This window comes from Clytia hemisphaerica, unplaced genomic scaffold, assembly GCF_902728285.1.
Source record: "Clytia hemisphaerica strain Z4C2 unplaced genomic scaffold, Clytia hemisphaerica genome assembly, whole genome shotgun sequence".
NCBI lineage: Eukaryota > Metazoa > Cnidaria > Hydrozoa > Leptothecata > Clytiidae > Clytia > Clytia hemisphaerica.
In genome coordinates this window covers 161,126-167,125 of record NW_027103841.1, presented here as the reverse complement: position 1 = coordinate 167,125, position 6,000 = coordinate 161,126, and positions in this window count along the sequence as shown.

The window sequence follows — 6,000 nt, the reverse complement described above, 5'->3', positions numbered from 1 at the left end:
AAGATTTCACTGATTTCTGCTGGCTGTGTAATAAGTCTCCCATTTTTTAGAACAGATGTTGGTGTTATTGACCTTTTCTTTCTATGTAGAATTAAATTGATAGCATCCCAATGACGTTTGATGTTGTTTTTGTTTCTTTCGAAGAATGATTTAAAGTATTGGTATTTGCTCCTGCGAATTTCATGGTTGATCTTTTTCCTGAGGATATTACGACTTTTCTTGTGTTCCGGATCTTTACTTTTGGAGTGTTTGTAGGAGAGAATATGTTTAGTTTTTATCATAGAAATTATATTGTCATTTATCCATGGCTTCAGATCGTAGTTATTTTTCGGTTTAATTTCTTTCAAAGGTGCATATTTATCAATGACTCTGGAGAGATGTTCATGAAATTGATTGTATTTGTCGTTAACGTCCTCACAGTTTGTTATTTTGGTGATTAGGTTTATGTTATGAACCTCCAATATCAATGAACCTCCAATATCAATAATACGGTTTGTCATCTGCCATATTGATAAAGCTGCAACTAATATAGCTTTTGTTTGTAAGAGATTTTATGCTCAAGTTTTGGTTAAAGAACTCGGATTAGATGGGATTGATAGGGTTGTGCCACTTATGAGAAAATCTTTGAGCCAGTTACGGACATTATAGAGTGGAATATTAAAACTTTGGATGAAAATTTCTGCATTAAAGTACCAGAGGAAAATAAAAAATTACCACACATCTATTGGATGCCTATATTACATAAAATTCAATAAAGTTTAGGTTTAATATAGCTGCCCCTTGCTGTTCCATCAAGCCGCTTTCTAAAGTAATTACAAAAATTCTGAAATTATTCTTTCGTCAGATAGAAAAATATAATGCTTTTTTCTATTCAAGTGTCAAAACATTTTGGGTTATTCAAAACAATGCCGATGTTATCAAATGCATTAACAAATTGAACAAGCGAGGTTCTTTTAGATCTATGGCCACATTTGACTTTTCAACCCTTTATACCAAAATTGCACACGGAAGTTTACTTGATGAGTTGAACACTCTTTCTGATTTTTGTTTTCAAGGAGGTGCTAATGATGTGATTTCTGTTTCTGGTACTAGTGCAAGATGGGTGACAAAGAAAAGTAATGCCGGTGTAAAATTTTCAAAAGATCTTTTCAAGGAGGCCCTCTCATATCTAATGGGGAATTGTTATTTCACTTTTGGGGTTAAAGTTTTTCGTCAGATCATTGAAATACCGATGGGGTCGGACCCAGCCCCATTTATGGCTAATCTTTTCCTTTATCATTTTGAGTGGAAGTAGTCCAGGAGCTGGAGCTCAACTACTTTTTGCCTTTACTAATTCTTTTGGGGGAAAAGTAGAGAGTCCAGTGGAACCCACAAATTATGTAATTGAAACCATTAACTGTCACACCAAATTTGAATTTAAAACCAATCAGAATTCCCTCTTTTTTTAATTTATAACTATGGTCCTCGCATAATTAGAGGGGCTGACACCATAATTATTCATTCTAAAATGGCAGAAAAAAAAACATAAAAGTTGAACATGAACTTTTATTTTTAAAAAGAGAAGAGAAATCACTATTTTATAAGTGTTTTTACTTTTTCTGTTGTATATAAAACATAATGAACAAAAATGTCTTCCTCACTTGTGTTTTTCAAATGTAAAAACCATAAGATTTTGTTCAAAAAGTGTAAAATTAATCACCCAATTTAAAAATAAACAAGCATCTGTTACCACTGATCCTACTGTAGTGACTAAGATCTTCGTTCTTTTCTGCCGTATCTGACTTTGACTTCTCGAAGGTTTATTTACATCCCCTTGGTTGTATCTACTAAAGATCTATATCTCAAACAAAATCCAAATATTGAGAGGATATTCTTAAAAAGCCGTGCAACCATGAAACTCTCACTATTTTGTTTTTAACACAGTGAATGAGAGAGCATTCTATTCAATATACTTTTTGCCGTATTAGCGTAGAAATTGCACACCAACATAGATAATAGATAAAGTAGATAATTATAGGAAGCCAGCCGTATGAAAGCATATGAAAGATAAAGCGAGTATACATATCAGCAACAGCATAGAATATTACTTTTTCTTAATGGCAAAAGGAAAGACTTCCATTATTTTCTCAATGTGTGTTATTAGATTGATTTTCTTCTTTTAGATCTTCACTGTAGAATTGCTTCATAAACTTTCAGATTCTCGGAATTAGATTTTGTTTTGAACGACAGTTAGTCAAAATCAATAATTAAGCTGTGGTTTTCCTCACTAAGATAAAAACATTATTTAAAGACAAACAATGCCGCCATTTTATTTTCGATTAAACAACCACAGATATTGCGCAATTTTGAATTATTTTCAAAAGTTGACGCATGCGCTGACAGAAAACTGTCGAGGGGTTCCCTCTGACGTCCTATCGCAGCGCCACCATTCAAACCAGAAAGCGAAGATAGTATACGGCAGATTTTCTGACTAGAGTGGAAGTGGATCAAGAGCTAGAAAAAAGAAAATCTTCAAAAAGCCATTTTGAGTCAATTCATCCTCCAGAATTAAAATTAAATCTTCTGGTGATCGAATTACTTTCTTAGACATTGAATTGAGAAACATCAACGGTCTTCTAGGTGTTAGACTTTTTGATAAAAGGGACAGTTTTTCCTTTGGGATTGTGGTCTTCCTTTTTGCACTAGTAATTTGCCTTTAACCATGTTTTACTCTTGTTTTGGTGCTGAAATCATCCGGATAGCATGGGTTAGTTCATCTTTGGAAAATTTTAGCTTGGCGGGTAGAGTTTTAATGAAAAAGATATATGGACGCCAGCAGGTATTCCATTCACTTGCTAGCAATATAATACTATTCTTAGAAAGTCTTCTCTAGTTTTATTTAATCATCATCATCTAAAACATTTATCTGATTTGTCGTTTTATTTTAACATTTTAAGTTTGAAAATTGTGAATGTCTCGTTTGAACTTATTAGAAAGTCTAGTGGTTGGTAGCGCTCCACTTGTTTGCAGGATATGTGAATTAGTAGACTAGCAAGCGTCTGTCTTTCCTTGGACACAGGAACGCGGGAATAGTGCTTATAATAAAGAGTTCTTATAAAAATAGAAATTGCCGCGGGAGAGTGGATTGGAAAGACAGACTAGTTCCAAACGGTGCAATACGGGATTTTGCTTCAATCTAATCTCAGGCAACGTTCCCTCGAAAAAGAGGGAAGATAAAATGAATGGACACGGCTTATTTTTTCTTCTATTCTCATCGCGAAATTAGAGTTTCTCGGAGTTATGGATGAGAAAAAAATGTAAACACAACAAAAATATGGCGACCAGTGTAAGCAGAGCCCTTACCAAAATATAGAGTCCTGAAGCATGCTTAAAGTATGTCTCAAATAGACTTTATTTGTGCTTTTACCGAAAAAGGCCAGCAAAAGTATACTTAAAGCATACTTTAGATTTTTACAGCTCAATTGCAGTAGGTCAAAATTTGTGCTGCAATTGTGCTTCAAATACAAAGCTTAAATAAAGCATGCTTTTTTCATGCTTAACTTATAAATGATTCAAAGAATATCCAAAACAGAATTAAGAGCAGTATAAAAGCATGCTTTTTTCATACTTTTCAAAAAGATGTTGAAGAGAGCTTCAAAAAAGTAAATAAAATGCTGCTTTTTGAGATGGATTCATTTTTTTGCCATGCTTTTTTCATACTTTTCAAAAAGATGTTGAAGCTTTCAAAAAAGTAAATATAAAATGCTGCTTTTTGAGATGGATTCATTTTTTGGCCATGCTTTTTTCATACTTTTCAAAGAAATGTTGAAGAGACTTTCAAAAAAGTAAATAAATGCCGCTTTTTCAGATGGGGATTCATATTTTTTGACTCAAAAATTTCGTGAACATTTTTTTTTAAGTTCAGTTTTTGTTTTTAAATAAGAGTAATATCGTTTGCTTACTCATCAATTTTTATTTGCAAGCTTTTTCACATTGGATTGACGAGAATGTGGAGCAAGATTGGTCAGAAAAAGGAAGACAAAAACATTTTTTGCTTATATCAGCGTGGTATAACAATAGCATGACACTGATCCCAATATGAATTGTGTGTCTGATATGAAACGGGAACACTTATGTAAAAATAAAGCCTTTCAGTTCAAAGAAACCAAAAGTGCTAAAACATTTGTTAAGGGATAATTTAACAGAAAATAAAACTAAAATAGACTCGAACGAAGCCTCTATGACTTACCAATAAAAAGCCAAACTCAATAGCCACCTTCCAAAACTTCTATTGTTGATAGAATTGGCTCATCTATGTTATTTTTATTTTATCATTTTATTAGTTCTCTGAAAAAAAGAAGTTCAGGTTAGCAAGTATCCTACTACGCTATACACGTTTTTTTTAAGAAACACACTTTTAAGAAACATGAGGCTCAGAATGCCTAAAAACTAAGAAACATCTAAGAAACATGCTGAGGCTTAGAATGAGAAAATAGCATTTTTAATTCGTTTTTTTTAAGAACCTTCCAATCAAGGTTCCAGAAATATACATACATAACAGTTAGAAACACTTGAGAAAGTCAGAAAATCATTATAGAAGATAGGAAAGTACCGTAGATTAGTCAATTGGACCATTGTATTATCGACATGCGTCCTTTAAGTTGATAAAGTTTAGAAACATGTAAGAAAAATTTAAGGCTCAAAAGGCCGATTTCTTAAAAAACACTGAGGCTGCTTGGTAAAACTAGTTTCTTTAAAAAAATCAAAAGCTTTTCATATAGAGAAAATAAACACTAATTTTATTTTAAATATTCTAAATAAAAGACCCACCAAAGGGAATGTGAATTGCTGTGATTGTGACTTTATTAGTTTCTGAATTGCAACGTAAAACTCTACCAATAGAGATCATCATTTCAATGCTACAATGTGTCTAATGAATTCAAAACAAAACCTAAGATTTGTCTGTCTTAGAGTAATGCAATAGCTTCTTGTAACGAACAGACGCTCTTCTTCGTTCTAACGTCAAAACAGTGAAAAAAGTGTTCTTCTTGTGGAATTTGGAGCTTAAAATTTTGTTACCGTGTAACAAAAACTGGATAAAAAGAAGAAGTAACCAGAACTGAAGGTGCTGTGAAAAAACGAGACGAAAAGAAGAATTATTCGTGGAGAAAAACAACATTTATGAGCATTTTTTAAACTTTTAACGTCAATTCAGCAAAGCAGAAAAATCAAAACAAAAGAAGATATCATGGGAAAACAAGGAAAAAAACAACCGCAATCACCTGCAGTAACCCGTACTGCAGCCGAAAAACGACTAATGGAAAGAATTTTGAGCTTGAGAAAGGTAGAACTTCTTGATCAAAAAGTCGAATCTCTTGAAAATACTGTTGAGCCACTGAAATTAAAAATCAGCAAGCTCACTGACCAAAATGCGGTACTCACCTCTGTAGTAGAGAACCTGAAGACACGAGCGGAAGAAAACCAGCAGTACAGCAGAAGAAACTGTCTCGTTCTTGAAGGAATAACGCTTTCGAACAACGAAACCATACCGGCTCTGGAGGGGAAAGTGGTTGCCGCACTAACGAAAGAGCTAGGGATCGAAAAATCTGAAATAGATGCTAACTTCGACAAGACCCATAGGATCGGCCCTATCAGAGACAACAAACAAAGAACAATCGTGAGATTCAAGAAACATTCTCTGGTGGAAAAAATCTATTATAAACGCAAATCGACCAAGAAGATTAGTGTTAAACCATCTCTAACAAAATACCGGATAAATACCTTAAATGATGTTCGAAATAGATTCGAAAGAAGTGATTTGGTGGAGTTTTTCTATACTGATGTTCACGGCAACATGAAGGTACGCTTTAAAGAACAACTAAATGGAAGGTTTGTCCACAATTTTTACTCTGAGAATGAACTATCAGAACTGGTTTTTGAAATCGAAAATCTGCATCGCTACGAATAGTGTTTTCTATATATAATAATGTGATATCTTCAAATTTATCAATCAAAATTTAA